At 40.6% G+C, this 26,251-nt stretch overlaps 1 protein-coding gene across 4 annotated transcripts in view; it reads left to right on the top strand.

The window, feature by feature from the left end:
* Nucleotides 1-1,354: 1,354 nt before the first annotated feature.
* The window catches only part of RELA (RELA proto-oncogene, NF-kB subunit), a 367,284-nt gene continuing 342,387 nt past the window's right edge, over nucleotides 1,355-26,251 (top strand). For all 4 annotated transcript variants that reach the window (XM_085625888.1, XM_085625890.1, XM_085625889.1 and 1 more), the window contains exon 1: nucleotides 1,355-1,490. The gene's annotated coding sequence lies outside the window, so the exon portion shown is untranslated. The remainder of the gene's footprint in view (nucleotides 1,491-26,251) is intronic.

Below are 26,251 nucleotides of genomic sequence, written 5' to 3'. Positions count from 1 at the left end.
CCTGGAGTCTGTGATTATTTTTACTGTGAAGTTATAGGATAAATTAATTAATTTGTTGATATCACCATCAACTACTCGCAGGGCCGGCTTTAGTACTGTTGGTGCCCGGTGCAACACTCTTTTTTGGCGCCCCCACCCCCATGATCTCCTCCTTGGATTCTCTCTCTACCACCGGGCAAAAGTGCCCCTCATCTCTCCAATCATAAGTTATTCCTAAACATAGCGCTCTCCCTGAGGTCAGCGCCCCCTCCAGAGGCCAGCGCCTGGTGCGGCCGCACAAGTCGCATTGCCCTAAAGCCGGCCCTGACTACTCGACTAATGGTCCATTGACCAAAGGAAGAGTGTTGATCTGTGAAGATTAGTTAGGCATAGACTAATTCAGATCAAAGAAAATAAAACTTGACCCCCAGCGAAACAGTCAGGAAATCTAAATGTGTATATGGGCCAACTGTAACTGATACGTTACATGTGAAAAGTTTATCCTGCCTTTCGCTGGATCACGACCACCACCCAGCCTTCTATCCCTACAGCCATTGGGGAGAGGATGTGGTCCGTCGGCTAGACTGCCGACTTTGGTGCTGGAAACCAGGGTTCGAGCCTCGGGGTTGCGTCCACATCCTGTGATTCTGGGCAAATCACTTAATCTCCCTGTGCCTGAATGTGTAATGTAAATACGGCGCTTGTATAAAGCGCTCCAATACCTTCGGGTCGAGTTTGCGCTATACAAATCTGCCAAAAAAAACAAAATACAGCCATCATCAGCTCTGGGATCCCTCCAGGCCCAAGATCACTGCCCAGGATTGCAACAGCACCCAGGAGGCCTGACTGAAAGAGCACAACAAGAACCCCAGCAAAGGCAAGATCATGCTCTGTAAATATATAATATATAATTGTCCAACCCTAATCGCTTCAGCTCTTCTTAAAATGTAATCTTGAGTGAAATTTAAACTTGTATATATGTCACTCTAACCACTAGTATCTGTAGATTTACGTACCTACTACCATTCTTATGTGATTTTAGAGTTTATGTTTGTTCTGTTATGCTATTCATGTAATCTTAAATCCATATGTAATGTAGCTGGTTCTACTGTATAGCGCTCTGACACCTTCCGGTAATGTTCGCGCTATAAAAACGCACAAATTAAAAATACGCCCCAGTCAACAAACACCAGTCTACACTGGGGTGGCACCCTCAGACAGTCGGAGGAGGTCGCCGGATTCGGAGTTCGGACACAGGCATATTTGACTCCAGAGGCAGAGCCAATCAGCTTTTCCGAATGTTGTGTGACGCATTAGGATTGGCTGAGTTAGACAGAGTGCGCCAATTATAGGCCACTTTACACTTTAGCATTGCCTCCCACTCCCAGACGACTTCAGAAGTGGGACTGGTTGCTATTCGACCCGGAAGTGCTACAATTAGGAACAACATTTATCCGTGAAACGATCAGCTATGGGCAACGGCCTTTAGGCTGAAGTTACGAATTGTCCCTGTAAGTAGCGGGCCTCTGATATGGGCATGTGGTATTGGTGGGTGAGTCTTGTGGACAGTAATACGATTACGGAGGAGGAGCTGAGCCAGTGCCTGGTGGGACTAAGTACAGTAACAAACTTTCGTGGAGTGGTATGGCAGCCGCTGTGTACACTGAGCAAAGACTTCGGGGCCAACAATAGGCCTTTATAAAGAAGAGTGGTCAGCTTCACATTGCTTATAGGGAACCTACAGGCGAGGAGTCAGTAATGTGTCAATTTATTCTGGCTGTTTTGGCGTGGGGTTCGTAACCTGATCAGCATATTAGTGTAATTATTTCGAACTTCCTTTCTCTAAATCTGACAGCTGTTCACATTAAATGTCTGGCCAGCCCTAACTTTGAGTTTATCGAGAGCCAAAAATTTGTCACAGTGTACTTGAGCTCCAACCGGCCCTATCACACCGTGGAGTTAGCATTGGTTTCAAACAACGACTACTTTAAGGGTGAAAAGAATCCAAAGCGAGCTGTGATATTTGCATTGTAGTGAATTGTACCATAGGCTTTTGTACGCCAGTCGTAAAGAACAGCGTCCACCACTTACACTGGCTAGTAAACTCATGTTCTTGGACCTAAAGTACATGCTTTCCAATTTCGTTCCGCCATAATTCCCTTATCAGTAAGCATTATGACCTTTCATACTGGTGCTAGAAAACCTGGATAGGACGTCAAATAAGGGAACATGCAGCACCAGTGGGTAGCGTTTATCTGTGGATCTTTGAGACGTGACATCTAATCTATGCTTCACAATATCCCAAAACATGCTGGTGATAAATACAGCATCAAAAAAACTGGACAAGCCTTCTAATACACTAGACCCTTTCCCGGTACATTACTTGGGCAGCTCCCTGCCAATCACCCTACTTGTGGTGCACTGTCCAAGTTGAAAACGGGGAAATTTGGACAACGTTTTGTTTTTAATCTTAGCCTCTCCATGCAGCCAGCTTGTGTTATCTTGCGCAATTTCATTTCAAATTATTCTGTGCTCCTTTTCGTAAAGATTGGAAGTATATTAAATGCTGATGGTACACGTATGAGGAAATTAATGGATTAAACTCAGTACACGTTGAATAGTACTCATCGTTAAATAGCACCCAGTCTTATGTACTACTCTAGTGGGACAGTTGCTGGCCTTGAGATGAGCATTGTCGTTGCTTTGCATTTTTCCTCGTTTACCAAATTATTTGAACTTGCTCAAAACCTGCTCTTTTTGTGCAGTTCATCTAGCCACTTATTTTCGCTCAATCAGGTTGATTTTGTTTGAGCCACTTAACATTAAGTGCTCTCGTTCCTGTGAGTTAAAATAACTAAAAGTAAATGTGTTGCTAACGAAGCATCATCGTCTGTACTACAACTCTTTTCAATTCATTATATAGTCAGTCCAGATGATTTACTTGAAGAAACACACTACAACTTCCAGATATCACTATGTTGTCAGACAAAAGTTAGAAAAACTTTTCAATACAACTTTGAACAAGGAAACCTAAAGTGGTATTTGTTTGTGAGCATCACACACGTTCAGTTGGGTTATTTTTCCTTATGTTTTAGTTAAGTTCCACCTTTTTTTTTTTTTTTTTAATTTTTATTTTTTTATTGTGATGTAGGACAAGTGTTTCAATACATTGAAGAATATTGCGAGGAATCAATTCTATTCAAAGTTTCTGTCCACCACCAATTGAAAGGTTGCTGTAGCTTGGTAGGGTTTCAGCTTGGATCGAAGTGTTAGTTATACTGGGTAGAGTTTGCAGCCTAGAGGAAGCTAATGTTTTTAAGACATAGGATGTTGGGTGTCAGAAAGACTAGAGAAATTCAAACACATGCCAGAATTGCCGAGGGGACAAGTAAGTGGGTTGAAGAAAGGTATGGTACAGAAATATTTATTTGGGGGAGATATGTTTTACGTATAAAGGAAAGCTGCAGTTGAAAGCTTCGACCAGTGTGGCACATTTCAGAACAGTGACCACTTCTTGTGAGTTTCAGAATATTTAATGTAATCCATTTCTTAAAGATCAGATATTGATGAATACCATAATTGGATGAGTTCATGAAAGATTATACGGTGGTTAAGAATTGCACCAGGTGCACCCACTATTTTAGCTAAAGGCACTGAGAAACCAGAAATGGATTGAAAGAATGTGAGGGAAAGATGTTCATGAGATTGTTTAGGGGGGATGGTTCGTGTAGATCAGAAGATTGAAATGGATGAGACGTTTTATAAAATGAGATGACAGCAAAAAATGTGCCTTGGATATGCAAGTCAATATATTTTACATTGATAAAAATTCAAACATTTCTTTGTCAATGTTAATTCCGTGTTCAACAGCTCTTAGAGAGATGATCCATTTACTTTCATTCTGTCGTATTTTGGTCACTCTATTGCCACCTCTCAAGTTTGGCAATATTACTTCTAGGCCATGAAAACCTATTTTGATCAACTCTGTATGATTATGCATAGTATTAAAGTGGGAACCTAAAGGGTATTGGGCGTTATTATTTCTTATTTCCCTAATATGCTCCTGTATCCGTTCCTTAAGCGGTCTGATGGTACTTCCTATGTAGATTTTCCCACATATACATACAATACAATAAATAACAAACTTCGTGTTACAGTTAATGAAATCATTAACTGTGTAAATTCTTTCCGAGTTGTATTAATGTTTTAGTCTTATTCAATGCAAAGGGACAGACATTACAAGTCCCACATTTGAAAAATCCTTTGGGTTTAGTTGATAGCCACGATTTGTTAGTTGTTGTTGGAATAAAACTAGGTCATAATGATTGTCGAAGAGTGTTTCCTCTTGTAAATGTGATATTAGGTTTATGTCCTACTACTTCTAGAATTTTCCTGTCATCTATTAACAGATGCCAATGTTTATTCAGTACTCTGAATATGTCCGAACTAGCGGTAGAATAAGGTGTGATAAATCTAATGAATCTTTTCTTATGTGTCAATTTCTTAGTCTTTGCATGGCCTGTAAGTAAATGTGTTCTGTTGATCTTGTTGACGGTATTACGTGCCTTCTTAATCACAGTATGGTTGTAGCCTCTGGCCACGAATCTCCTTTCAACCGCGTTGAGTTCCTCATCTAATATTTCCAAATCACTACAGTTCCTTTTGGTTCTAATCATCTCCCCCAAGGGAATCGATTTAATCTGAGATGGGGGATGGGCACTGTTGGCATGAAGCACTGCATTGCATGCTGTTTCCTTTCTAAAGGGTCTAGAAAGTAGTTTATCCTTATCTACTACAATCGTAATGTCTAGAAAATTTATATGCGAGGTACTTTGTGTCTTAGTAAAGGTTAGATTGAAGGGATTGTCATTTATGAAAGGAAAGAATTCCTCTAGCATCTCCTGAGTCCCGGCCCAAAACATTAAAATATCATCAATGTATCTACCTAGAAATAGTACATTTTCCATGAGTATGTTGGGCCCCTTTTTCCAAAGGTGAATGAGCTCAAAATATCCCATGTAGAGATTTGCAAACGAGGGGGAAAATTTAGCCCCCATCGCTACGCCTCTAACTTGACAATACCATTAGTCATTGTGTATAAAAATGTTATTGTTGAGAACCAATTTGATTAGTTCTAGTAACATAACTGTATGTTCCAATAGTTGTATTGGTCTTGATTCCAGGAAGTATTCAACTGCCTGCATCCCCTTGTCGCTAGGTATACTTGTGTAGAGGGAACAAACATCAAGTGTAACCAAGTAGTGTCCCTCCACCCAATCTACATCCGCAATTTTACTTAACACATCTGTTGTGTCTTTAATAAATGATGGTAAATTAACCACAAGTGGCTGTAAATAGGTGTCCATGTATTCCGAGATTCTCTCTGTTGGGGAACCAATCCCCGAGATAATGGGCCTGCCTGGGGGGAATAGCCCTGCTTTATGAATCTTAGGTAAGCAATATATGCATGGTATGGTTGGCGTGTCATTGTACAGATATCTAAATTCAGTATCTGAAATAAGACATCTATCTTTCCAATATAATAGTTTATTGTATATTGTTTCCTTGGTGCTAGCAAGTGGGTTATGATCTATGTGAATGTAGGTAGTAGCGTCACCAAGTTGTCTATCTATTTCTGCCATGTAGTCAACTTTATTCATAAGTACCACGTTACCCCCCTTGTCAGCCTTTCGGATGACAAGGGAGTGATAATTTTTAAGATTGTGTAATGCCTGTTTCTCTTCCATCGACAGATTCTGTACCCGATGTATTCTCTTGGTCAGTGTTTTGTCTTCCAATTTGTATAAATCATCAAAGACATTTCGTTGAAATTTGTCAATCAAGTTATAGCCTGCCATTTGTGGAGTGAATCTAGATTTGTGTCTTAGACCACTGTCAGTACTGGCGAATGTATTCAAATCAAGATCTAATGCTACATCTTGTATAGTCGGAATTTCATCACATTCACCTATAGACAGCAATAATTGTACATTTTTAATATCCCTGATTGAGGGCATATCTTCTCTGTTGATGTCAACATTTGCTGTGTTGGACAATTTGTGTTTGTCTTGAAAGAATTTGAAAAGTTTAACTTTTCTGACAAATTTAAAACAACTGACATGTAAGGATGTGAAATTAGGCAAAGCACTAGGACAAAAGTTTAATCCCTTGCTCAATACATTTATTTCATGATTGTTTAGAACATGGTTTGATAGATTAACAACATTCACGTCATCTGTATATGCCATGTCTTTTTCACAACTCAGTTCTTTAGGTTGCGTGAACCTGACCTCGTTGTAACACCCAGTTTTTCTTGTACGCCTTGACCTGGATTTTCCCCTTCTTGTCTTTTCTGGCCCATATCTCTCTTGTAGGCCTGTTTGTTCCCTTTCCTGAAGCGATGTAATTCTAAAAAAAAGGGGTCGGATAATGTACCCTCCATTTGTACTTGCATGTTGATTGAATCACTACTAGTAGCACTGCTAATGCTGGATGTATCTGGAGTACTAACTATGTCAGTAGGTTTGGAAGGATGTGCCAAAGTTGTTGTATTGATGTTGTCAAATTTCTTGGCAAAGGTATAAACTCTACCATTTTTATAATCCCTTTCATCTCTCCTTATTTTTTGTCTTTGAGATATAGTTGGTGTTTACGTAATTCCTCCTTAAGGATTACCAAATTTGTATTAATTATTTCCAGTAAGTTGAGTTCATGTATTTCTTCTTCTAATTTGGTGATTTCTGTCAGAATTTTACTACGCTTAAGTTCCGCATCCTTGATTAAAATTTCCATCATTCCTACTGAGGAATTGGATAATAATTTTTCCCATTCTTTGAGATGACCTAAGTCTAGATCCTCAAATGATGGGAAAATTAGGATGCGAAGACCCCTAGGTACCTGTCCCTTCTCAATGTATTTGCGCAATACTGTTGCATCCCACCATCTGGAGAGTTCCTGGCGTTTTAATCTCTCCAGTCTAATGAACTTCTGTCTCATCCCTTCCTTGTGTGGTACTTTAGTGCTAGTCTGTCCTGGAGTTGTCTCATTTTTGAATAGATCTTCCAATAGTGCATCTCTATTGTCATCAAAATTTGCCATTGTACAATTTGGTTTGCAAATACTTCAAAACCAACCAAGTGTTCAATATAGAAAATTAGATACAGTTCAGATAATGTACAGTCAAAATAGTAACCTGTAGAATGAGTGCTAGATCAGCAAAATCAAAATACATCCATTAGAAATCTCAGTGGATATGCTGAAACGACCTGCACATCATTATATGTACACGAGTAATGTTGTTGAACAGTAAGGGTTAGGGCAACAATAAAGGGTGCAAAACAAAGCTAAATACTCATCCACTAAGATTATTGAACGTGTCTTTGCTAAAGACTCAAAGACTTAAGTCTGATAAACAAGCCACGTTGCACACCACCGTAGTCTAATGTTCTCTTCTGTTCATTTCTTTAAGGATTGTCCATAAGTTGTAAAGTTCATATAAACAAGTAAACAAATATCCGGTTTTGAAGACACTATTATATTGAATATTTTATTCACCAAATGTATATTCAACTTCAAGCACAGCCGACGCGCGTTTCGCCCACAGGGCTTTTTCAAGGCTGTATATATATATAAAGAAGAAAGCAAAATATAAGGTCTCCTTGACCACAAAGATAAGTATATTAAACACATCATAATTTTATCCTAAACCGTATATACAAGGGGAAGGGAAAGAAAAATGTACTGGCGCACCCGTGTTCAGATTATGAAAGAGAAGGCATATATCCAAATGATACCACCACCAAGAATAGTCCCATAGTTGGTGAGAATCGAAGTCCAGAAAGTAAGTATATAGTGAATAGTCGTTTCACCCGATGAAGACATGTTTTAAAGTTCAACAATCATAATACACGCATGATTGTTGTATAGTATTGAGAAATAATATGACTAATTTATAGAGCCCCACGGTGTTATGAAGAATTAACTAATGAGCACGGTCACTGTCTCACCTTCCAATATTCAAACCGACCACTGTTCTAAATACATTTTCCTGTTCGTATTAGATCTCGTGTTGTAGAATCTGTAGGTGGAGAACATATATATTGATATATGTATAATGCATATATATGTAAATGAGACGTATCCATAATTAAAATAACAAAATATACGGTCATTTAGAGCACCAGAAACGATAATGGTTAGGAAGAAACTGCGATTTTCATGGTTCTTCTTGTATGTATGCAAGTAATATTCTTACCCCATCTAAATGTTTCCATCAGGCAATAGTATGTTCATACATCAAAGCCTGTGTTAGACAGCTCTTAGATCGAAGGTATTCATGAAGAAGAAAAGTGTAAGGACCAGTATCCGTACTTGCTGTTAGAGTGAAATAAGTAAAATAATATATTATAGGTTGTCCAATGCGTATAACGAACGTGTGTAATGGTCCTCAATAATAGGCTGTAACTTTAGATGGACCATTAATGATTAAATAAACGATAACGTTCGCAATCTGGATATATGCGACTCACTAATCAACAAACGTAAGTATTGACCGGTCAAATTTATAATTCCCACGTAATGCCAATTCTATTAACGGCATTCGCAAAGTGTACAAATAGTACCAACAAAAAGCCAAAACCATGTAGGATTAAGTAATACACATATCGATGTGATTGTATCCAAATCAAAGTAAGAAAAACCCTAATTATTTATAAATCAAGCCCCTGAAAGTAAACACAATCTTCATTAATAATAATATCCAAATCTTAGTCTAACCTTATCCGTATGTATCCAATCCTTCCGTCCGGTTGCTCCGCGTCTGTGTACTGAAAGATTCCCGCCAATATGAGTACGGGGAAGCATAAGTGCAATAGAAAGTGGACTCAACCACTCGTAAATGGTGTACGCTGAAAGGATGGCAGCCATCTTAACATAGTAACATGGTTCGTTACTATAATTTATAATAGTACTGGGCTTCCGAACCCTATAAACAATAAGGTGCCATCAGACACGTATTTAGCAATGCATAGAGTATCGTATGTTATGAAATATAGTCCCGATTGATTCGTACGGGTGTCACTCATTAATTATTTAGCTCGCACCATGGTAGATATATCAAAGAGCTATTCTTATGTTATACTAGGTATTAACCCGTTGAGAAAGTATTTTATACGAACCCTGCAATTAAACAATAGTACCATCAGATGCATATTCAGTAGTGAGTAGAGTGTAAAAGTCATGTAAGCTAGTCCCGAATAGAAAACACATGTCCCTCATTCGTTATTCGACCTACACCGTGGTGATTTCATTAATGTACCGTCCTTTTTGTGTAATGAGTATTGAGCATTAGAAGAATAGAGAAGGATAGGCACCTAAGAGTGATTGGTAGGGAAAGAGATTGAAGACCCCTTAGTTTATACATTAAATGTTATACTCATTAAGGATTAACAGGGAAATAACACTTAATAACAGCATTTCACAGAGTACTAATAGAATTTGCTATTTAACAATGATCATTCCTAGTATCTGAAACAAAAATCAAAGATACTACGAGGGTTATTACATTGATAAAAATTCAAACATTTCTTTGTCAATGTTAATTCCGTGTTCAACAGCTCTTAGAGAGATGATCCATTTACTTTCATTCTGTCGTAGTTTGGTCACTCTATTGCCACCTCTCAAGTTTGGCAATATTACTTCTAGGCTATGAAAACCTATTTTGATCAACTCTGTATGATTATGCATAGTATTAAAGTGGGAAGCTAAAGGGTATTAGGCGTTATTATTTCTTATTGCCCTAATATGCTCCTGTATCCGTTCCTTAAGCGGTCTGATGGTACTTCCTATGTAGATTTTCCCACATATACATTAGACTACGGTGGTGTGCAACGTGGCTTGTTTATCAGACTTAAGTCTTTGAGTCTTTAGCAAAGACACGTTCAATACTCTTAGTGGATGAGTATTTAGCTTCGTTTGCAGCCTTTATTGTTGCCCTAACCCTTACTGTTCAAGAACATTACTCGTGTACATATAATGATGTGCAGGTCGTTTCAGCATATTTTAACTTGTTGTTCATTTTTAGTTTAGTTTTGTTTATACTCCGAGGAGAAAGAGGTTTAAGTTAGACTTCCAAGTTGTAAAATAGTACTTATAGCCAAGGACCTGTATGACCAAAGATTCAACTAGAAAGTTTTGGTCGGTTAACTGTATGCACATGCCTTAAAGTCTACAGGGCTGTTGAGCAGATGTTTTTCAGCGAAGAGCTTCAATGACAAAATGTTTTTGGAAGTTCTTGTGTAGCAGCAACAAGCAGTTTTATGAATTGAATTGGATCTGTCATCTGATTGTACACCACCAGTGGGATTGGCAAATGAGAAAGTTGGCGACAGTAGTAATTTGCCAGTTTGGGATTAGGAGGAACTGGACAGCGATGTGTTCACAAGCTACATGAGTAAACTTGAAGGATCTTAAAAGCTGTTCTGTGTTGAGTACAGGTACGACCCCTGTGCATGAACAGGTCTATCACACATCATCGGAAAATGAGAGATGTTGCTTGAATTAAGTGACCAAAGCATATTAGAAAAAGTAAGGTTGTGTAGCTTGTTGGCTCAATCTATCCTACCTCGTAAGTCAATTTTTTTTAAGGTTCTTCATAGTAATCTATAGTTTAAATCCTTGCGCATGGGTGAACAGTTACTCCCCTCTCAAATCTCCTCATCATAGTCATGTTGTAAAATGCTTCAGTGTTTATTACATTTGATTTGCGAAGCACTTATATTACGTTTTATGCGAGGAATACAAAAGGTACCCATGTTTATTACATCCAGTTGCATATTTTTTAATGTGTGCATGCTTTTCGGGTTTGCTAGTGTTGCATCGTGTTTTTAAAAAAAAATTATATTCAACCTGGTTACGGGCTAATGAGAAATAGTGGCGTTTCTGGATGCCACAGTGATTAGTGAAGAAGGATCACAGTGTCACATTAGGGACTTTGGTAAGTATTTTGAAACCGCATGAGTTCAACATTAAGACTGCAGAAATGTGTGTTTGGGCAGCAAGTGGTTTAATACCTGAACTATACCATTTCTGCTCTGCCATTCAAAACATTACTTGCAAGTTGAATCTGTTGAGATGGTCCATGGGAAAGGTGAGCAGCATGTGTGTCGCAAAAATGTATATGAAAAGTAAGGAGCATTTTGCAGCCGAAAATAAATTGTTACGGAAAGGTATGAAGTTTGAGGATCAAGATGGCGTAATACCTTTTGTAGCGTTAAAGGAACAAAAAAAACCACAACAAAATCTCTGCATTTAAAATCATTTATTGTGTAAGAAATGTGTTATCGGTGGGCAACATAGAGTACAGCTTCTACATAGAGATGGCTAAGTATTTCAAGAAAATGAAACCAGAGATTACTTTTAGATCCTATATATCCTCTGAGCAGCAGAAAGAAATCTTTTTGTTACTAAAGTGGAATATTTACATTGATTTGAAATGATTTACATGGTAGAGGAGCATTTTTGGACATTTATATGAGGCTTCACATGGTGAAACAACCCACCAGCTAGTTGTTGATATACCATTACTTGGAGAAATAAGGAAGCCAAGCTGATTGACGTTTTCATCCACTCCTGAGATTGAGGGAATACAACTCCCAGGCTGCACCTGGACATGTGTCCGAGAAGAGGTGCGGAAGAGGGAAACTCCCCTGCTCTATAAAGCACATTCACATCACAACACAGGATGCCAAGCTGCTTAAACTCTCCCTTCACATCTGGGAGGGAGAGACTACACCTCTCAGGCTGCACTTGAATCCATGTTGGGAGGAGAAGAAGCGGTGGAGGGGGAAGCTAGATAGGGTTATATATGGCTTTCACACCTCGCAGAGTGAGATGCTCTTGTGCTGTGACTGGAAGACAGCACTCCAGGCCCCCTCTCTTGGTCCTTGTTTAAACCGCTATGGGATAGAGAAGGTTTGCAACTGGCTCTGAAAAGGATCTTTCGCCTGCCTAACTCTTCTGCTGGCAACTTATTTTTTTACTAGTGCTATGTGCACGTTAAATATTGAAATTGTTCCAGCTGAGCAGAGACTGAGCGCCAGAAGACTGCTCTCTGAACTAAATAACAATGACATTGGCAATAATTGCTTGAGGGACATTGTTAATCTGCTACATTCAATACCAGCTCTTGTATTAAAACTAAACATTTAGTGATTGAAGCTTAAATTCATAATACATCTTCAGATATCTATACTGTCCACCCCCCTCTCCCCCCACTGTTTTCCACCTTCCTCAGAAGAAAAAAATGAACAGCTTTGTGGAAATCTTGTCACCCATGGCAATATTCTGCAGCCGTGAACTGTGATGTGTATTGTGGTGTTAAACTTCCTAAATCTACGAAGCAACCTCATCCCCCCACATTTGCTACATTTGTTAATTCATTGTTCAGTTTATGGTCTGTGATCAAGGAATGTTCTTGAGAAATTTACAGCACTTGAAACCACAGTTATGTAGTTAGCCAAGTTTCATTGGGCTTCCAGCCAAACCCCTACACAATTTACCTCAGCTTAGGATATTATTTTGAGATGAGTGAGGTGAATCTGCCCCAGTGCTCTGTTTTACCTGCCACACGTATTTTGCCCGCCCACTCTACATTAAAAGAGTGCTTTTTGCATTCATGATGTTGTATAGTCTGGTAATGCCCACAATGTTCAGTTAATCCTCATGCTACTTACTGGAGACACAGCGACTTTTCCCTAACAACTTCCTCCTGAGGCCACCCCCTATTTTGTCCTGGCAAATGTACCTTCACTTGAGTCAGACGTGTCTGCAAATTATGCACAAATTGAAAAAGGTAAAACACTTGGTTTCCCAGTTGTGTGGTGTTTGTTATAATGAGAACGTAATCAAGGCTAGACAAGTCTTAGTTTGGCAATTTCATAAAATAGAGGCAGGCAACTCCATTGTTCTAAATTTTAAACAGGCGGAAGTGGCAGGGAATTGGCTTTCATTAGGATAAATGGGCTTCTCTTGGCTACATTTTTTTTTACGTAATATATATATATATATATATATATATATATATATATATATATATATATATATATATATATACACACACACTCTCACTCACTCACCAGGTTTCTTTACCATTCCTACCTCCAAAAATAGATGTGCCTCTTAAGAAACGCTTGACAACAATGACTCACTTAGGCTAATTTTGATATTAGCAAGAATGATAATGTGAATGTTGGTATAAATACAAGCATGTGGTCATGAATATCCTTTTAATTTATATTTTATATCTTGGAATAGTGTGGGCCTGCATGAAACTTGGGCAGTTGAGCATTATTATTTAGGTGGTTAAAGTTTCTACATTGCACCTGCAGCTCCTTCTAATTCATGGCGGGCCAGACACAGGCTTTTAACATTAGTCTCCATAAAGCAGCTATTATACAATTTAGTTCATTTTTATAATGACAATGTCACCCTAAAACCCAATAGCAATGTCAATCCATTTTCTGGAGAGTTTATATAAACTCAGTGGATCATTTTATCTCAGTTGAACTTGCTTGCGATTTCAATGCAGACCTGTCTGATGCTATTGTATGTGATGTTTCTGAATTTAAGGAAGGCCCCTCCCCTATTGCATTTTAGGCATGATCTGTAAGACAAAGCACTCCGTTATGATTTACAAAAACAAGTTGCTTTTGAAGGTCTTACTACAGCTCCCCTTGGTACTCCAACTTTCAGAGGAAGTGGGTCTCAAATTATAATTTATAACATTTTCTTAACAAAGGATCTAATCAGATTAGTAACTGTTTTTACAGCAATTTTGAGCAATTTGAATTTCTTTATCCTTGGTGAAAATGTAAAAATAATCATAAACTCTTATCCCACTGTCTGGTCTACTAGGGATAACTGGCGTAGACTAAAATGGGACTATGGATCGTTCTACCGTTCTTAGTAGATAATGGCTTGTAATTTGTGAGAGGAATGTAACCGTTTAATACGTTCGGTGAAGGCCAGCTCATTCTGGCATCTTTTAATTGAACTTGTCAGAGTTAATAGGCTGCATACAGGCTCACATCATCAAAGATACATTTAACCACGGAATTGGTTTGAATTGTCTTAAATATTAGCGTACAGCAATATATTAGCTACCATTTTTAAACAAGCATTTGCAATACAATAGGATTCGCATTTACGTGAGACCAATTGCATTGCAAACGAGAGAGTGCGGGCGACAAGGCACGAAGGGGGTGGGCGAGAAGACATCGGACTGCGGGGGGGGTGGTCAAGGGAAGAAAGTAGTCTGTGCAGTAAATGGGCCAGTAGCCATGGAAGGACACTAATGACGACATGGCTGCCATAAGGAGGGACGATCAAGCCTAGAACCAATCGGAAGGCAGGATTTAAGACACAAGCCAATGAAAATAATGGGCGGAGAGTGGGCAGAGCTTTCGCAAAGCTTCCATGCTATAGTGTATACTGCATGCCTCGCAAAGCGAGCAGTGCAACGCTAGGCGAGACGTGATCTTGACCAAGGTTCCCTCTAGTCAAGTCAAAGTAAGCTTTATTTGAAAACACGTTTATCGTAAAAGCTGTATAAAACTACATCTCTAGTTTAAAAATATCTTGTTAAAATAGAAAAACAGGTTGCTAAAATGAGAAAGTAAAAACATGATGAATTAAAGCATGCATAATCCTCCCCAGCAGACAGTAGAATTCCTACAGCTGCTTCCTACGTCTTATCACAGCTGATAGATATCGTGACAACACAACACATGTACAGACTCAGTAGCATTTGCAAATAAGTAAAAGCTGGGCGACATTGGACAAATCCAAGTTGTTTTAACAATAGCTTTATAAAACATTTTCTCAACTGTATAAAACAAGCAAAAAACCAGAATATGTATAGTGCTTTGCTTAGAAACATTGGCACATGGGCATAGCGAAAGATCAAAGGCCCAATTATTAGTATTTGGAAAAGTCGTTAAGTGATGATAAACATCCAGCCGGAACCTAGTCGGGACAAATCTGTCCCGATGGTTAATTACGTTAACTGGGTAAGGTTGCATATCATAACTTGTCAAAATTAGCTGGTTTTTCCACACAGAGGGTGTCATGATCTCAGAAGATAACTTAATATCCTCTAGTAAGGAGAAACATTTAAATGTTAGGGCTTTTCTTTGGATACTACTATTAAGCTCCGATGGTCAAATAATTTGAAGTTGCCTATGTCGACCAGAAAGTCACGCATGTTTCTGATGGCCAAGGGATTTTCAATGCCGACGTAGATCTTAAACAGTCCTCTATTATAGAGCGATTAAGCATAGTATGTTTTGAGGACCAGATCTAATGCCTGAGCAAAACTGTCTGGACCTTAATCATATCGGTCAGGTATACAACTCCCAATTCAGAGTGACACACGTAGGTAGAACTACTTTTTGAGAGGGCGAGAAGATTCCTTAAAAAAATAATTTTCTACACGATGTAATTGTTTGACATTAGCGCAACCCCAAAGCTCCGACCCGTATGCAGCAGTCGGTCTACATTTGGCGTTGTAGACATTTCCCTCGGATGCTTTATGCTCAATTTCCTGGCAAAGTCCAGCAGAGCTGTGGTACTTTTAACAAATTGGAGCCTCCTTGATTTAATTGCATTAGACCAGCTCTCATCTTTACTGAATAAAATACCTAGATAGGAAAATGTAGGTGTAAAAAGTATTTGAGCCATTTATAAAAATGTCTCTACAGTGTGAGGACCTGTTCCTGAGCTTCATATTGAAAGTTTTACTAATATTTATTTTTAAACCCAGACCGTGCATCAACTGGACAAATTCACTCAGTACTCGCTGTAAACCTAGTGAGGTACGGGCCATTAGTACCATGTCATCGGCATAGAACAATGCAGGGATTGGGCGTTGTCCTATTTGTGCTAGATCAGTGCACTTAGTTGCAAGAGTGTCAGCTAGACTATTAAGATAAAGATTAAACAAGAATGGGGCTAATACGCAACCTTGGCGTAAGCCTCGTGCTGTCGGAAATGGTTCCCTCTAATTATTACAACAATATGTTTGCAGGCACACATTTGTTTTTAAATATGTGCACTTCTGTCAGTAGAGATGAGCCGCTATAAAAGCAAATATGTGGGCAAAATATTTTGTCAAACGAATCCTGGCAATCGTTGGGCTGGGTGTTGAAGGCATGAGGCTACAGATATGGAGGTATGAGGCTGCAGCCAAGATCCATATAAAAATGTGCCCTTTAACATACATCTTCTGCTGATTTTAAACAGTCCAGTGATATCATTTGGATACTTATTCTGGCTAAAATTACTTCACTGTGAAAAAGTTTGCAGTCAAGGCCTACCTGCACTGTGACTAATACAATTGTATGTGTTGATATGCTGAGAGTTCTGTGTTTTTGTTTTTTTTTCGTTTTTTTTTTCTTCTCTGTTATTAAGTGGTTGGTTTACCTCATCCCACTAATAGTTAAATGCGCAAACAAAAATAACACCCAGCACCTTTCGGTATTTGCTCTGTATATTAAACTAATGAGTCCCACTGTTGGCAATAAATCTGTTAAATTAATAGTAATTACACCTTGGGTGAACTTTGGTAGCATTTTCTCGATCCAGAAGAATCCCAAACATCACTTTTTAAAGTCCAATATCTTTAACACCAAAGTACGTGACTAGTAAGGCCTGCCTATAATATCTAAATTCTACAGATTGCTGGATTTTTAATTGATGGAGAGACGTGCTACCAGAAGCCATGTAGTATGAACCCATGGTAAACTTGAAACTAAAGATGGGTTTTAGAACATAAGTGGGATGTGCTAAATAAGAGGTGATCCTTTTTACTACAAGGTGTGAAATCATTTTCATTTTAAAGTGGTTTACCTGGGGACAGGAGGTTCTGCTGCTGTGATCTCATAACTTTGATAATACAGTCACGTTTCTTGAGACCAGTATTATGAGGTCCATAGTCTGTGACCCTCGCTGTTTTTGTGGTAAAAATAGAGAATCATGTAAAAAAATTTAGGAAGCTGACACTAATAATGTACGCAGTAGTTACCTCCCCTTCTGTAAGATGCCTATGTTCTGCGAATCCTGAACATTTTGCCAATGGCACATTCGTGTTGGGTATTACAATTTCCTATTTACTATGCCTGAATCAAAACCACAAGTTCCAGAATGCAACTTACTGCTGGCTTAAAAACAAAGAATAGCTGAACGTGTCACAAATGATGTGGTGTCACCTGGCAGCTTTGCTTCTGAAGAGAACCCACCCACGAGACCAATATTTCATGTTTTCTAGGGATATCTTAAAAATCAAACATTTTTCATTATAAAAAGATTTCTTGTACCGAAAGGAAAAAATGACCCGCCCCTCAATCATTGATAGATGAACTTAATAATCGACACAACCCTGCCTTGCCATTTTAGTGCACCATTTACAGGCAACAAAACATTAATCTTGGGAAAATATCAATGTTAGAAGCGGGAAAAGTGCCAACAAAACATACCAGTTTCATCATTCTGTCCTTCAAAGCAACATGGTACCATAATAGTTAATCTTTAGGGAGCAAATGTGTTGTAGAAGCTTTATTGCTGCTGTTAGTACTAGGAGTCCTGTTTTCCAATACCTGTTTCTGACTTCACTAATGATGTGATCCAGAAAAATGTTAATATCCAACTGTCTTGGATCTCTATCTATTAAACTTAGGAGTACCAAAACATATACTACTCTTAAGCGCTCTATAAAAACTATATTTATACATTTTCAGCTCTTACTACCTTGAAAATCAGTTGCATTTTCTTTATTTGAGTACCTAGCGCTTTTCTGTATTGGAGGTAGGGAGCAGGATCTACAGCAGTAAGGTGTGTATGTTTTTCACAGATGCTAATAAGGAGAAACCTTATTAGGCAGGGATCTAGTCTTTGCTTTCATATGGGGTTCCATACTGGCACAAGACAATAGTGCAAATTCCTCTTCTTAAGAGTGATAATTGTTGTCGTTGCCCCAATCGCTCTGTCTGCATGCTGTTATGCTCTCTGTGCGTGGCAAGTAGACTTTGGCTCAGCGGGCGCCAAAGCACGCATGATAGAGGGAGCACAGGTCCTGACCTGCAGAACAGTTTATGTATCAAACAAAAAAGCCTTGTGAGATAGGAAGGTTGCCTTGAGTAAAAGAGGCTTAGTGTAGTTTCAGAAGAGCAATAGAATTGATGTATAACCATAGATTTTGGAATAGTATCAATTCTCCTTTGATTAGTGATTCTGCAACTCCGTGCTTGGAAGTTTTAATTGAGACAGCTGTCTGAGCCTCTGAATTTAGTACCCTACACTCTGTTCCTAACCCTGTGTCATCATTAGGTCCCTATCCGTGCTATGGACCATACACTACCAATAGTGTTCTTGATCCAAGAAGTGTCTGATCCAATTAGCAACAGTCCCAAGTGTAGGCCCAGATGGGGTGGGGTGCCTTTTGGAATTCTTTAAAAGTAGCATTGATTTGTGGGCCCCAGTCTTTTACCAACATCCTAAATAAAGCAACTAGCACCTCATTACATCTGCCATGGTCCCAATTCCGAATAGTCCGGTGTTAAAAAAATGTGATAACTTTCATCCAAGCAGTTATCTCTTGATTTTGCTGTTAAGACTACTGTCATCTTTACAGCAAGAGTTCTTACGGGAAGGTTATTACATGGCAAATGAAAACAATATAATCTCAGGACAGCCAGTTTGGTTTTAGATCAGGTTTTAGAACTGTTGGACAGGGTCTTAACTAGCACCTTCTGACCAAAGAATATACCTATGTCGAAAGGGATCTATACATCTGGTCTTATGGATTTATGCACTGCCTTTGACCATGTATGTAAATCCTAAATTGTGGTCTATGATGGTTTCCATGGGGGTAGAGCTTTCTATTGTTCTTTTTGACAATGTTATGTGAGTCTCAATCAATCAGGGGAATTGTAAGCGTGCTACTCACCCCTGAGGGCCTCAAGGCGCTAAGGGGGTGGGGGAGTCCATAGATCATTTTAGCTGAAGAGCCAGGTCTTGAGAGTCTTCCTGAAGGTGTTCTTGGCTGCAATGTGAGAGAAGGATCTTCTGCTTGCTCCGACTCTGTGGATGCGTAGGGTTTCGGCCATTGCGAGGTTGGAAGATCGGAGGTTTCTTTTGGGAATGTGGAAGTTGATTCTGTCATTGAGGTATTGGGTCCGTTGTTTTGTAGGCATGAGTGAGGATTTTGAAAGTGACTCTTTTCTCCACGGGGAGCCAGTGGAGACTTCGTAGGTGTTGGCTGATGTGTTCATGTCGGGGGAGGCCGATGACCAGTCTGGCGGCGGTGTTCTGTATTGTCTGGAGTTTGCGGAGTAGGGACTTGTTGATGCAGGTGTAGAGTGCCTTTCCATAGTCCAGTCTGCTGGTGATGAGTGCGTGGGTGACTGTCTTCCTTGACTCAGGGGGGATTACTTGAAGGTCTTAAGGAGGGTGTTGAAGCAGCTGGAGGGGACGACGTTGACCTGTCTGTTCATGGTGAGTGATGAGTTGAGTACGATACCGAGGTTCTTGGCGTGGTCTGAGGGGGTAGGTGGGCATCCGAGGGTGGTCAGCCACCAGGTGCTGTCCCATGCAGAAGGGGTGGTACCGAGGACTTCTGTCTTCTCTGCGTTGAGCTTTAAGGCAGCTGTTGGTCATCCAGACTGCGACGACTTGCATTCTTTTCTGGAAGTTAAGTTTGGCAGTGGTGGGGTCTTTGGTGAGGGAGAGGATGAGCTTGGTGTCGTCGGCGTAGGATACGATGTTGAGGCTGTGTTGTTGGACGATGGCTGCGAGGGGGGCCATGTAGATGTTGAAGAGGGTGGGGCTCAGTGATGAACCCTGTGGTACTCCGTGATGAACCCTGTGGGACTTCACAGGTGATTTTTGTGGGGTCTGAGAGGAAGGGTGGGAGTCTGATCCTTTGGCTTCTTCCGGTGAGGAATGATCGGATCCAGTCCAGGGCTGTTCCTTGTATGCCTGCGTCGTGTAGTCTGGCAACTAGTGTGCGGTGGGAGACCGTGTCGAAGGCCGCTGATAGGTCGAGCAGGATGAGGGCTGCAGAGTGGCCTTGGTTCAGGAGGGTGCGAATGTCATCTGTGGCGGCGAGTAGGGCGGTCTCTGTGCTGTGGTTGCTTCGGAATCCGGATTGGGACGGGTCGAGGACGGCGTTCTCTTCAATGAATCGTGTCAGTTTCCCGTTGACTGTTTTCTCTGCAACTTTGGCTGCGAAGGGGAGGAGCGAGATGGGCCGATAGTTCTTGAGGTCGGTGGGGTCAGCTGTGGGCTTCTTGAGCAGGGGTCTGACTTCTGCACGCTTCTAGTCGTCTGAGAAGGTGCCTGTTTTGAAGGGGGTGTTGATGGTGTGTTGTAGTTTGGGTGCGATGGCGGCCGCAGCTCTGTGGTAGATTTGAGGGAGGCAGGGGTCGGTGGGGGCCCCCAGAGTGGATGCTTTTCATGGTTGAGGTGGTTTCTTCTGCCGTGATCGGTGTCCAGTTGGAGATGGTGGGCTGGCTGGTGTTTCTGGGGGGGGCAGGGTGATTGTCTGTGGCGCCTGGTGGATGGTCGATGAAGTTGTCGTAGAGGTTTTTGATCTTGAGGTGGAAATAGGTTCCAAGCTCGCACAGAGGTCTTGGGATGGGGTGATGTCTGTGGCTTCGCTGCATGAGTTGGGGAATTCTTGAATGACAGTGAAAAGTTCCTTGGAGTTGGCCAGGATTTTGTTGTAGATGAAGTTCCTCTTGGTGGCTCTGACCTGGTTGTAGTAGTCCGTCATGGCGTCCTTGTAGGTGGTGTGGTTTTCAGTTGTCTTGGTGTTTCTCCAGTTCTTCTCCAGGCGTCTGCAGGTGTGTCTAGCTTCTTGGAGAGCGGTGGTGATCCAGGCGGCTTTCATGGGGCGTTGTCTGTCGGGGTTGCGTAGTGGGGCGAGCTCGTCTGTGCAGTTGGGGAACCAGGTGTGGAGTTCTCTGGCTGCGTTGTTTGCATTGGGTGCCCAGGTGTGGTTGTCTCGGGTGAGGGTGGAGTTAAGTTGCTCGTCAGTAACCTTGCTCCAGTTCCTTCATGGTGGGCGTCTGACCACTAAGGTCAGATTTGTGGTTGAAGGAAATTATACTGATTTGATTAATACGGACAGGGTTGTGCACCAATGTTACATTTTCGCGCCCCTTCTTTTCATCTTGTATGTAAATAAGCTTGAAAAGACTTTATTGATGGCCAAGACCAGAAGCCTTATGGTGCCCATTCTATTTCAACATTATCTTATTGAGATGATGCTGTGCTCATGGCTCAGACTGCTAATGGCCTAAAGAAATTATTGGACTCTTTTTTTGTTTTAATTATATACCAACTTGATTTGTGTACTAATGTTTCTTTTTTGTTCAAATAAGTTTTATATAAGCAAATCGGAATAAAAACAGAACATAAAAGATAGAGGGCTAAATAGATTTAATAGAATTACTATTCCAGCTGGAGCTAAGATAATGGAATTGAACAGCTGACAAGCAAAGAGCTCTTTAAGGCATATTAGAAATGTGACACTTCGATTCTGGAAAAATAAAACATATAGGTAAGTTCAGGGTTTCTTAAACCTTTACGATGGTTATCAGCATGAAGTCCACAAAGTTCAGCTCATGTGCAATCAAGAATAAGGTAATACACAAAGTCCAATCCTTCGTAAACCTGGAAGTTCCATTTAATTGTTCTGGGAAATGGCACTATCTCTTGATTTCTCCACTACATTGATATCTATACCCTTAAAATATATATTTAGTCGTCTATAATGGGAAATGCTTGTCTATTGCCAGTTGTAGGGTAGGGTAGGGATAATAGGGAATGCCGAAGTTAATAACTTTAAACTAGAAAATAATGGATTTTTGAAATGTGTGCTTGCTGTTTCTCCCTACAGTTTTTTTTTATTTATGCCAAGATGTATTCCGTTTGCTTCATATTCTAGATGTTTTTTTTAACCCTGTCCTTTGCACCATAGACTTATTTGAATAGGGATGTTAGTTTAAAGTGTTTGGCATTGGGTAATGTTCATAAGATACACTGAATTTATTATCAAATTATCTATTTTAAAACATAAGATGTGGACTAAAACTGCATTCCTTAATTTTTACCGCGTCTCAAGAGAGGACAAGGAGTTTTCAAAATCATCAGAAAGATCATGGGTTCTAGTGAAGACAGTTCGCAACTTGGAACCTTATCTTTCCTTTATGATTAAAGCAAAGCATAGGCTTTTATTGACATGTTTTAATTAGTTATTATTCACTTTTTGGTGATCTTTCCAAAGTATAGCCACCATCTGATTATCTTACATTATGCCGTGTGATTAAGTGTTTGCTCAGTCCACTTTTCAGTTTACCCTGTTTTGTTATTTTTTTATGAGTACAAGAAAATGTTCTATCCCTTTACTTAAACCCTTAAATTTGATCTGTCTAGTTATCGTATGTGTATGCTTATGGGCAATTTTATTTTAATAGTGCAGTCAGAACAAGAAATACGTTGTTTTAAGGATTGTGACTCTGTGTACTAAAAAAAAAAAAATAGATTATATATTTTGTTGTGATGAATTTGTTTGGAGTTTAAGCATACCATGTTGAGAAGCTGAACTTGAAGCAAATCACTTTGTGCAGATTGTTTGTGACGATTACTCATAGCCAGCATGGGGGAAGGAGATTTTGGCACCTTTGTGAGTATGCTTGAGTTTGTATTGTGAGATGCAAGTAAAGAGCACATTATTAGCCAGAAAGAGAGTTCAAGAATACTTTGCCGATCATGTGACGGTCGAGTGTATTTGGAAAATAAGTTATTTGTGAGGCCTTTTACTCCTGATCTCCGGGACCCAACTTACTATGGGCTCTGAGCAACTGGGCCCAAGTATCCCTTCAGCACTTGACTTTCAGTGGTAATTTGGGTTGAGCAGTCCAAGGCTTCTCAGGAAGGAGGTAGGCGTAATGCGAGCGCAGACTCCGAACTCAAAACACATCCAGCAGTCTCCATAAATGACGGTCCAGTCAAATACTTGTTTGAATGTGAAAAGAGAGTATTACTTTCACAAAGTACAATACAACACACTGCAAAAAGTATACACAGCCTTCTTGAGGAAGGCACTCGTATTAGCTGGGTCAGCGTTCCAGTCCCACTTCCCAGCTTGTGGCTGACGGTTATTTCCCATTCACATGTGGTGACATCCAAGGTATGCCTTGCTAATTAATTCAAGTCTTGGAAGTTCTGTGGAGGCTCTTATGGCAAGATTGCAGAGCCCCTGCGCTGGAATGCATTAATTCAGAGCAAATTCCCAGTTAAGCCCGACAGCCTGTGTTGCAGTCTTAACTGCTCTCTGCCACCAGGCAGTGTCCAGATGGCTGGAAGCTAGAAACGTAGCAGCCGATGTCCTGGGTGCTCCTTTACTGCGGCTATTCTCACCTGCGGACTAGGGCATGGCTCCGGTGCTCCCGGATGTGGGAGTTTATCACAACAGGCAGATCTCATTCAGAGTTTCTTCAAACTGATGTACAGCTTCAGTTTGAGCAGTAGGAGGCCCTTTGACCAGTAACCAACTTTTAGAATCCAAGAGCTCCTATTAAAGTGCACTGAAATGCCTGGCTCTTATTTCCTCTTGTGTGTGTCCCAGTCGGCTCTCAGAGGAGCAGCAATCCACAAATCCTTCTGGGCGAAACCTCCACCTCTCCCTACTTCACAAACAAGGCCTGACTCTCCCAAAATGAAACCCAGTGTCTTTTGTGTATTGTGCCCTCAGCCAGCACACACATACTCCTGCATACACACGTATTCCAATGTGTGCAGTTTTCAGTTACTGTACCTCTCCCCGGGCACAAATATATTCTAGGGTACTCATGCAACATTACTCACTGTCTCTTATGTGATGTTCTTTTCCGCAGATACACATACATTCTAGCGCATACGTAATTGCTAGCGCTATTCATCCCGCACTGTAACATCTCTTAGGCATACGTACATCCTCCCGCTACATACAACCCAGTGCAGGCCGGAGGTAAAGTTAAGTACACAGCAACTTAACTGCATTGGTCTGGGCCAGGAAAAACACTGTATGCAGACACCACATGCTTGTGCTACTTCACTCCAGGTGAAGATAGTATCTTTGCACCTCCTGAGGATAACTTTTTGGGCCCCTCCTCCCTGATCTAAGTAAACCGTAAGCCACAATCCACAAGGCAGGTCTAGTTCATAGCATACATGCATAGTCCTTGTTTGCTCATGACCAAAAATCTTACCACTGCAAAGAGACACGTCGTAACCATGTATGGCACTTTTCCATCCCAACATACAGGTATTCTGAACTTTTGTAGGCAGGCCCATCGATACTGCAAGTAAAACTGCACTAATGTTTTGCTTGCATCGTAGGTTTTTATTGCCAGAGTTGACTTGTTGTTGCTATGCCTATAGAACCAATTAAAAGGTGTACTAAGTCCTGTAGTTATCTTTCGTGAATAAAATCCTGCTGTTCTTTGTGGATAACTTTCCGCATTACATTTGACAATCTCCTTCCTGGTAATCCCACAATTACCTTTTCTGCATTTAGCAAGGAGATCGTGCACTAGGATTCACACCTTCTGGGATTTTTATTTTATTTTAAAATGACTTCTCTGGTAGTTTAAGCCTATGGTGAGGGGGTGATTTGACGGTTATGTCAAATATTATCAAATAACACCCTCCATACTGGACACATTTCTTTAGTTACAGACATACATTTCCCCCAGAAAACCATCTGGTACTGCAGCCTTCCCTTTTTTTGTAGTTTTTGCAGACACAGAAAATTTTCTCATTCCTTTCTGTCTTGTGTTGGCATCCTTTGATCTTTGATGCCCAGTGATAGAAACTGGAGCAAGTCTAACCATTATTACTATTGTCAGTGAAACTGGCAGTCTGAATGAATGAGCTCTTTCAAAAGACTTGAGTCAGTTTCTGGCTAAGGAGCTGTGTATGTGGACTAATCCAGTTTTACTTCATTAATTTCAATCTTCTTTCTGATATTCCCACAATGACCGTATCTGTATTTAGGAGGGAGATTAGGCACAATGATTGACACCTTCTGGGATTTTAATTTTGATTTAAAAGGACTAGTGGGGTAGTTTTACTCCACGGTGATGGGTTGGGGGGATTGAGCTTTATGTAGAATATCATTAAATAACATCCTCTATACTGAACACATTTATTTAGCTACAGGCTTATACATTTCCCTCGGAATACCATCTGGCCCGCAGACTTCCCTTTTTTTAAAAAGGTTTTTGCGAAGACCAAATACATTTCCCCTTCCATTTCTATCTTATTAGCAAACTTTGATCTTTAATGCCCAGAAATGGAAGCTGGAGCAAATCTAACCATTATTAGGTCTCGCCTGAGCCAGCGCATGGGCTGCTCTGGCAAGACTTTTAGTAAGTGGGCTCAGAAAATGCTACCATGGCCGGCCTAGAGCTTGTGGTTACGCGCGCGGGCACGTGCTTACGAGCAGAGGTGCCATCTGGCTTTCCTTGTCCTGCTCATTAAGCGCAGCGCTCGCAATCATTTTCACTTTCGCAGCCACAGCCGCATCACTTTCACGGCTGCGTGGCCAATGCTTGTTTAGTCTAGGTAGGAAGAGATGCAGGTGATACTGGAGAGCAGGGCATAGCCACTTACTCAAATGCAGTTTGATCCATTTTAAGACTGAGCAATGCTTTTAATTTCATTGCCACATCTCTGCTCTGCTTCCTTATGTACACGCTACTGTCCTCTGTTCCCTCCTCTTGTGCTCACAGAATGCCCTTCTGTGATTCCTGTCCGCTCTGAACACTCACTGCCCTGTCTGAAGACACACTGATTGATCCCTTTCCTCCATGCCTCCTTTAAGCACTTACTGATCTTGCTGCCTCCTCTGATCATACATAGCCCTCTCTGCTACCTGTTCCTCTGAGAACCCACTGTCTTCTCTGCTCCTTTCTCTTCATAAATTGATATTTTGCTGCCGTTGCCTTCTGCTTCCACAGTGACCATCTGCTCTCTCTGAACATTTGCTGATTTCCTATCCTTCTTGTCTCCCGTGAGCACTAACTGTTCTTTCTGCTCATACACTGCTCTCTCATGCTCACCACCCTTTCAGCTAACACGCTGCTCACACTCGGATTCTCTGCTTCCTGCCCCCTCTAACATTGACTGCTTTTCTGATCACTGTCCCCTCTGAAAACTCAGCACCTTCATTGCT

The sequence above is a fragment of the Triturus cristatus genome, chromosome 9 (assembly GCF_964204655.1).
Source record: "Triturus cristatus chromosome 9, aTriCri1.1, whole genome shotgun sequence".
In the NCBI taxonomy this organism is placed as follows: Eukaryota; Metazoa; Chordata; class Amphibia; order Caudata; family Salamandridae; genus Triturus; species Triturus cristatus.
This window is presented reverse-complemented; position numbering and strand designations above follow the sequence as displayed.